This window comes from Nicotiana attenuata, chromosome 7, assembly GCF_001879085.1.
Source record: "Nicotiana attenuata strain UT chromosome 7, NIATTr2, whole genome shotgun sequence".
Taxonomy (NCBI): Eukaryota; Viridiplantae; Streptophyta; class Magnoliopsida; order Solanales; family Solanaceae; genus Nicotiana; species Nicotiana attenuata.
In genome coordinates this window covers 37,638,441-37,648,339 of record NC_031995.1, presented here as the reverse complement: position 1 = coordinate 37,648,339, position 9,899 = coordinate 37,638,441, and positions in this window count along the sequence as shown.

The window sequence follows — 9,899 nt, the reverse complement described above, 5'->3', positions numbered from 1 at the left end:
GCAACAATCAATAAAGTCCTGGGGGTCCTCATGTCGCTCATCTCTAAAGACAAGAGGATGTAGCCTGGTCCATATATCCAATAGCTTCAGAAGCTCGCCAGCCGCAGCTGGTCTGGGCTCTTGTATAGCAGTTGCAGCTGGCTGAGCTTCGCCCACGGGTAGTGCACCCGGGGTCTAATATACTGCAGTTGCATGCCCTGGAGCCTAAGTGGTAGGGGTATGTGCTCCCCCTCCCGCCTGAGATGTGGCTGGATCTGCTAGAAATAAACTAGCTGCGTCATATAATCCATGAACCGCAACATACAGCCCATTACCTCCTGGAATTCTAGTGCAGACATGAAATCCACTGGAGCCGGCTTTGCTGCAGGCACCTCGGCGTGCTCCTCAATAATAGGATCCTCCACTGGATCCACTGGTGGCACGACTAGAGCAACTCTAGGACGCCCTCGTCCTCTACCACGAGTTGGATCCTTCCCTCGGCCTTTGCCTTGGCCTCTAGCAACAGGGGGAACTACTCCTCCATGGTCGGGTACATCTGTCACGTGCGTTCTCACCATTTGTGAGAGAATAAGAGAAAGATACATAGAGAACAACATCAACTGCACGATAGGAGATGAAGAAAGAGTAGTTTCCTAACACCCCATAGCCTCTCGAAGATAAGTACAGACGTCTCCGCACCAATCCGCAAGACTATATTAGGCATGTTCATGACTTGTGAGACCTACGTGAACCTAGTGCTTTGATACCATGTTGTCACGACCCAATTTCCCATATAGGCCTTGATGGCGCCTAACGTCGCCGCTAACAAGCCAACGATGAACTAGCCATGTATTTATTATTTTTAATAATTTCGAAGTAGTTGATTTTTGTTTATTAAGTAAATGAGAAGCAAAAATTATAGTAAAGTAAAACGTGAACCAATGAAAGAGCAAACACGGTGAAATAAATACTCAAATCCATAAACTGTCTACTAGCATATTCCCAAGGCCCGGCATCACAAGTATATGAGCAACTAGTAGAATATACAAAACACCTATGCTACTGTCTGAAATAGGATAGATAGAAAGTAAATACAAAAGAGAGACTGCGGGTGCTGCAGAACGAACTCAGAGAGCATCTCACCACTATGCCTCTGGATAACGGGGGTGCACGCCTGAATGAACGCCAAATGCACATGCCTCAGATCTTGCACGATTAGTGCAGAAGTGTAGCGTGAGTACATAAACAACATGTACCCAGTAAGTATCGAGTCTAACCTCGAAGAAGTAGTGACGAGGGGTCGAAATCGACACTTACTATGGGTCAACAAATAAAATATAGAAATTCTAAATAGGCATGGAATATGTGAATAATAATAACACAATAACAAACAGTGAATAAATGATTTTTTAACTGATAGTCAATTTAAAGATCTCCAACTAACACATACTAACTCCAACAATTTCGGGCCAATAAACAAATTATAACCTCTCTAAGTCATAAATATAATATCAAGTGTAATCGGGCTCCAAGCATTATCATGCACGATTTATGTCGGGGTCGTACCGCCCGATCTAGAATAATGTGTCAATGCCGAGGGTCGAACGGCACGAACCATTGATGCATCTATTAAACTGCCGACGCGAACGGCTTACTCCCATAAGAGTAGCGTTATCGTACTGCCGAGGCGAACGACCCGATCCCATTGGAGTAGAGATGTTTTCCTCGCTCGCGGAAGTACTTGCGACGCGAGAGGACATGGATTTTCTCATTAGCATTAATTATTCCTCAAATTTCCCAAAAGGAGAAGACTACATCGATAATCACAACTTTAAATCCCTAGTCTCACATCTATTCAAGATAGTCAATACGCAAAGTAATCACAACAGTACAATTAATGCATGGTCTGGATCTAAGTCTACCATGACAATAACATGCAATATAACTACGCACGGACTCTCGTCACCTCGTGCATACGTAGCTCCCCACACAAGAAATACACCACAACAATACACCTAAGGGGATGAGTTCCCTCTTACAAGGTTAGGCAAGAGACTTTCCTCGTTCTGAAGCTCACTTCCGGTCCACAAATCCGCTCTAAAGCCTCAATTTGGTGCCAAACAATTCGAAACTAGCCAATATAAATGAATCAATATACACTCATAAGTTCATAATTTAGCTATTGGAGAAATTATGCAACCTAAATTGGAAGGTTCCTAAATTTTGACGCCGGGGCCCACGTGCCCGAATTCCGGAAATTCACAAACTCAAATATATAATTTACACCCAATTCCATAATCATTTTCGTGGTCAAATTCCAGTTTTATCAAAATCTAGTTTTTTCAATAATCACCTAAAATTTCCATATTTTACATGTTAAATCTATCCATAATCTATGTATTAAACTTATATTGGGTAGGAATAACTTACCTTTAATATCTAGGTGAAAACCCCTCTCCAAGAAGCTCCAAAAACGGCCAAGGAAATGAAAAATGAGAGAAAATCACCTAAGTCCCATTTTTAAAACAAGTGTCTGCCCAGACCTGCCTTCATCGCAATCGCGGACAAGCCCTCGCAATCGCGAAGGCAAAACAGAAGAACCCAGGAAAATCCCTGTTCGTGATTGCGAGAGGACAGTTGCGAACGCTATGCACTGAGCCGCCTCCTCATCGCAAACGCGTGCCCTCACTCGCGAATGCTTAAGGCAACTGGGTTGCCCAGGCTCAGGCCCTCAACCCTACGCGAACACGACAAGTCTCCCGCGCACGCGAAAGCCACTATCCCTGAGCCTTCGCAAATTCGGCCAAGACTTCCCGAACCGAAGCACAAAGCTACCCAGTCCCCAATTCCCTCTTCGCGTTCACGAGAATTCCTTCGCGTTCGCGAAGAAGGAAACCCTATCAGAAATTTCTGGTGGTTCAAACTTTGCTCCGGGCGATCCGAAACACACCCAAACCACCTGCGACCCCTTCCAAACACACCCACAAGTCCATAAACATATTACGGACATGCTCGAAATCTTGGAACATGTAAAACAACAACGAAACGAATAATCTTACCCCAAAACCTAATTGAATCAACTTATGAACTTCAAACTTCTTAACTCGACCCAAACGTCTCAAAACATACATAGACTACTCGGAATGATGCCAAATTTTGCGTGAAAGTATTAAATCACCATACGAAACTATTCCTAGGCTCGAAATACCAAACAAACCTCGATAACAGCAAAACCTACTTTCGCGTCCCCTTTTTCTAGCGAAATCGGGTTTCGACATTTTCGGGACAACTCCTTTCCTTTTGGGATTGGGTAAGGGATTTGAAGAGTCGCCACCTAACAGATTAAGGTGCGTTAGGGCACATAGTACAATTAACTCATATAACCAGTTACGTCACCACAGATCGGGTAAGGGCTCGAATTTACCTTGAGGGAAAGGTGTTAGGCACCCCTCGAGGTCCACAACGGTGGGTCCTAGCTGATCGGATCCAACCCTACACCACTACAAAGTGGCAAGAGCGGTCGATGCAGCTTTTACCCGAGAAGGTCGGGATCGAATCCACAGGGAGCTACAACAATGTTTGGAGTTGGATTTCTTTCTAATCTAGCAGTGCGTACTGCTCTTGATTACACTTCCAATCATATTTGTTTGTTTGTTACTTCTAATTTTATGCTAATGATATGCGAAATTAAGCTAAGTATGAATTCTTGAAAGGTTTTCTAAATGGTTAACGAGGCACTAGGGAAGTGAGTTTCTCCTAGGTGTATACTTGACGGGTTCTAAATCCTAAGGCAAAGTTGTTATGTTTGGGATCGCGATATAGCCAATGCACGACACTACTCACTCTATACCTCTCGGTAGCTTGAGTGACTTTTCCCTAATTGACTTTCTCAAGACCAATTGGGTGTCACAATTATGCAAGCAATATAGGCTCAAGTCGGGTATTACTATCTCTAGATTTAACCCTTTAATTGGGGCTATCAATCTCTTGAATACGCCAAAATTCCTTGTTGAACCGATTTTCCTAGACTCAAGCTCTCTTTCTCAAGAAGAGCCCAAGTCAAATAGGCACAAATTAGTGTTTACAACCACTAATTCAACATGGAAAACACAAATCAGTCCGAATATCAACCACCCATAAACATCTAAGCCTTAAAACAAAAGACCCATCAAATACCCACACTAGGGTTGAGCCACAACCCTAGCTAATGGGTCTAGCTACTCATATTAATTGAAGAAATCAGATATTTAGATGAAGAATAACCCATAAAATATGATTACAAGCTAAGATTTGAAGATTCAATGTTAAACTAGCTATAAAATTACTCAAAATAGACTAAAACTGTCGTTCACGTGCTCAGCTAGTATAAAGATACCCTAAAAATCTGAAAAAGAAGTATTTATACAAGGCCGAATTTTTTGGACAAAAATACCTCTGACGGAGGTGTCGCGATCCGTAAGAAATGGAGCGCGGCCGCGATGGGGCTTTTAGACTCAACTTTCTATTCTCTGAATCCACCCACTGCGGACCTCAATAAATGGACCGCGATCGCGGTGGCTTCACCGCGGACCACGAGAAATGGAATGCGGCCGCAATGTCTTGAGTCTTCCAAACTTCATATTCTCAGAATCCCTTCTCCGCGGACCGTGAGAAATGGAGTGCGGCAGTGATGAGGCTACCGCGGCCGCGAAGAATCGACTGCGGACCGCGTTGCTTGAACTTCCAAAATAGTATCCTCTCTGATCTTTGCCACGCGGACTGCACTAAATGGACTGCAGCCGCAGTAGATCTATTGCAGCCGCAATGGATTTTATGCTGCAGCGGTGCTTTCACTTGTCCTTGGAACTTGTGCAGGTTTCACTCCTTTTTGAGCTGGTTTTGACTTCTTGTCACTTTTTTGACTAAACACTGCAAACAAGCACAACATATAAGCTTTCAGGATTACTTGTATACATTTTTAATCCAAAACTCAAGCATAAAGGAGTATAAAATAAACTAGAATCCCTACTTAACAACTCCCCCAAACTTAAGCTTTTGCTTGTCCTCAAGCAAACAAAATAAGTCCCACCTCCTTAGAAATAAAACTAAGAAAATTCAGTTGACCTAAAGCGACCTCATCTAGCATCAATTGGGACTAACAATTGCCCTTAATTCAAATAAATCATTAACATCATTCAACCTTTTAAACACCATGGTTTTAGTGCGACACAAAAGTATCAAGAGTTGACTCAACTCATCAAGGAAACTCTTTCCACTACTTTGGTCATTGTGGAACCCAAACTCATACTCCTCACTCTTCCTTAAGCAAGACCTCACTTTCAGATTGTAGCACTCAGAACGAGGATTGTGAAAAACACACTCATCTCTCTCAAAGAAAGGTCACAAGTCCGGCTCTAAGTACCATAAGCTTGCCCCTTATGTGAGTCACCACTAATGTAAGCTTCATTCAACTCAAGATCATATACGGCTTTTGTGAGGATACAATGAAGGCTTTTTGTTCAGGGTAGGAAATATTTGGTCTAAGTAGGTTTCATCTTCCCTTAAGCACTTCATTTGCTTCATTTTGGCACACATTCTCTTGACTTTTTGAGTCATTTACTTCTTTCTTAGGGGTTAGAGAGACACACTGTCACTCTTTCTTGTTCATTTCAAACCTCTTTCTCCTTCCTCAACTTTCCACACCTTTCATCTCTTTACTTTAATTGAATCCTTCATTTCTTCTACATTGTTCTTTTTTTTTTTTGCCTTTCATTTTCTTAATTTTTGTACCTTTTACCACTTTGTTGCATTCCTCGTCTCTCCCCCCAAACTTATGCTTTTTCCATGTGCTAAGGAAAGATTGGGTTCTTAGAGAGGGTCTTTTTAGAACGGGTAAAGGCTTGTATCATGGTCTTTGAAAGAAAAAGGGCTATGTCTCACAGGGGTTGACTAGGGATATTATCATTGGTAGGCTATGGATGTTTTCAAGATATCATTCAAATCAAGGAGAGCCTATAATCACTTCTCAAGTCAAACTACACTTAGGATTTTGCCTAGACAAACATTCAGTGCAAGTTCTAGACTCAATGGCACGGGACTTGGTCTTGCAATTCAAATTCTAACACACAAGCTATAGCATTGCTAAAGAGATAGAGTTGGGGGACCACAACAACCTTAGCTAAGATTTGAGCAACACAAATGGTCCCAAAAAACCACTTGATGATTATCGGCCAACACAAGAGTCTCAAGGTCACATCTATCACCATTTTATACACACCAATTTGTTTTTGACCATAAGATCAAAGGCAAATGTGTTAGGCCCAAGTGAAGCTTTGCCTGAGGCACTATTACTTACTAGCTACTATTTACACACGAAAAAAAACAAACTCAAACCTGTCACACCTCCTTTTTCTTTCTACACCCCGTAAAGGGTTTAATAAAGGGAGTTTTTCCAATTGAAGGACAACCGAAACGGGATTCATTTTATTAAAAATCAGAGTTGCCACTTGGGAGATTTATGGTGTCCCAAGTCACTGGTTTGAATCCCGAATCGAGGAAAAGGTTTAACTCTGTTTAACAGTCGCGAACCAGAAATCCGAGTAAGGAATTCTGTTAACCCGGGAGAAGGTGTTAGGCATTCCCGAGTTCCGTGGTTCTAGCACGGTCGCTCAACTGCTAAATTCGGCTTAATTATGTGATTTTAATACAGTTTGAACCAATGTGCAATTTTAAATTGTGTACCGCTTTTAATTAGTTTTAAAAAAGAATGTTGAACGTCGTTTAAAACATGTCTTTGGATCACGTCACATGAAATGCACCCGGATCCGCAACACATTTTATTCAACGTTTTGGGATTTGGATTTGGGTCGCATGAAATGCACACCCGAGTTTAAGAAGGTAAAATTTATTAAAGAACGCGCCTAAAGCGACTAACGTGTTATTAACTTTGCGGGAAGCCATGAAAATTCGCTAAATGGCATGTTCCGAATTCTAAGTATTTTAAATATAAATATTTAAAAATTTATGAATTATATTTGGCGCGGCGCACCTCGTTTTTATTTTAAAGGCCAACCTAAAAGAACTACGATTTTCTATTAAAGAGTGTCTCTAAGGATCGAATTAATTAATTAACTAACCTTCAAAGAATTCTGGTCTCAAACTCAAGTCCACACTTAAACAAGAGGGGAACCCCTTAATTCAAGTGTGCTACTTAGCTTGGAAAGCCCCAAACTACACTATGGAATTTAACCAATAATTTAATAACACAAAAACTTTCAAAGTCCTTAACAGATTGGGCCTGATGACTGGCCCAGATATGGGGCAATCTAGTCATACCACTGGACATACCATATTCAAACTTTAGGCTCAGATGAGCCTGAGCTGGGCCTAAATTTCAAGTGACAAAACTATTTGCTGGGCTCCAGAACAAGCCCAAACTTAACACACGATTTTATGTGAGCTTTTGTAGCATTGATTTTGATCACAACTGGACTTGAACAGATTTAACTGGTACATATTTTAATTTGTTTGTATACTAATAACTCCAGAATTTCGAAAATCCTCTAAATTTAGTTAATACTTTTCAAAAACAAAATCAGCCATGGTCTAGGAAACTAAAAGTAATTACTGGTGTTTGTTTCTAATTTCAACAAACAATATGACGAACATGTTACTTCAAATCATGATAATATATTCTAATACTTTTAGTAAAACTAAACTATACTATCAAGGCACTATTATACTCTAAGCTTAGATTTCAAGCATGATAATAAAACAAAACTAATTAAATCTAACATTATTCAACAGGACAGCCATATAATTGTATGAAAATCCAGCAGTCCAATACAGTCCGTATAGTCCTAATTAATACAAATAAGTACTAGTTCAAATGAGTATCACAACTAAGTATTAAAGCTAATAACATCTATAGGAAAAATTCATGTGAAAACCAAGCATTTCTTCATCATTTAATTCAAACAAGTCGTTCGTACATATTGATTCAAATCTCCAGATCACTTGAGGCAATAAAATGTACCTGGAATCGAAATAAAGGGAGAGGGAATCAGCAATGGCAAACAACAATCAGCAGTTCACACCAGCAGCAAACAAGACCAATTTTAAACCCAAACCAGCACCACAACACCCAGGAAGGAACGACAGGGGAGTAACACCAACAAAATAACCAAAACAAACTTGATTGAACCCAAATTGACTCAAAATTAAACCCAGAACTTCAGCAACCAATACCAGGGAATATTAAGCTATTTCTATCCTTATCTAAGCTGGAAACTCGAACAAAGACCAGCATTCGAAATTAAACTAGGAAACTTCAATAGAATGGCATTTTTTTTGGAGTTTTTTGTGCTATTTTTGGTTGTTTTTTTTTTTGGAAATCTCAGATCTAGAATGAATATTTTTGGAATTAAGCCGCCTTTTGTTTCTAAATTTTTAGCTCTTAAAACCCTGCCTTCCAAGGCAAGAAATGATGCCTTTATAGGCAAACAACTAGGGCAACCCTTGCAAGTTTTATTTTGCACTTTAGTCCCCTTTTTTAGCTTAAAAGTACCTTATTTATTGACTTGTTGCCCAAGTTTCTGCACTAAGTTACTGAAATTCTAATTAAAACCCTCCTCTAGAAGATTTTAGGAGGTTCTAGTTTCAGTTACTAAAAGATTCCTTATGTAAACTACCCATACTACCCTTTCATTCATTCTAAAATTACCAGTCTTAGTTGAACCAACCCCAACGCTGTTACCCTAGTCAAGAAGGTGACCATAGTTAACTAATTGAAAGCTTGGAACATTCAGCTATACTCAAACACTTAGAAAACTTAAAAAATTGAACTAATTAACAAAAATTAGAATTTAACCCTAATTAATACTAAGGCTAAACTAACAAAATAAAATCAATACCACAGCAACAATCATAATCGAAATCAAACACAAAAATATGAATCAAACTGAGTTAACATTAATTCCAAGAAACCTAAAAATAACAGAAAAGTCAAATCTAACTAATCAATAAAAGTGAGAATTATAGTTTTAAAGCTTATGTTAATAAGACCAAGCAACGAATCACAGGAAAATTAACAAGGCAAAAAAAATTAAACCAAAAATAAAATTAAAAACTAACACAGAACGAACAAAAATCAATTAAACACTAATTCCAAATCTATTCTCATGAAGAACAAGGATGGAATGCGAACAAATAAAATAAAAACTCAAGTGAAAAATGAAGTCTGACTGATTACTCTTGACACTACGTTTGATGTTCTAATATGTACAAGCAGCGTCAATTTATGCAGGACGAAGCTTGAGTTCGAACCGTTGAAAACTGGACCTCGGATCTAAGATTGGAGCAACTCTGAGTGGATTCGAAGGGTGTATTTTCCATATTAGTGAAGGAGGCCTGGGGTCATGAGGTATTGTTTTGGGGTGATTTGAAGGCGGCGCCGCCACTGGAGAAACTGTGGCGGCGCTAGGGTTTTGCAGATTCGAGGAGCTCTGGTGGGATTTGAGGGAAGATGATAGGGAATTCGTAATGAGGGAGGGAAGAGGGTGGTTTGGTGTTAATTTGGCGAGATTTAGAGAATTTAGGGTTCTGGCCGGAATTTCGATTTGATATTTAAGAAGATTGGCTAGGTTTTGAGGGAAAAGGGTTGTAAATTTGGAAAGAGGAAAGGAAGGTGGTTCAGGGGTGTTAATTTGGTGGCCATTGGAGCATCGCCGCCGCCGTGGGGCGATTTCCGGCGGCGGTCTAGGGCGGAGGGCGGCGACGCTACAGGTCTCTGTGTTAGGGTGTTAGGGTTGGTGAGGGAGACGGGCTAGGGGGGGCAGGTAGTGTTTGGACATTTATATAGTATTTAGACCCATACTTCCCAGCCGTTAGATCGAGTTACCTCGACGGCTGAGATTGCTCCTTGATTAAACGGGGTCGTTTAG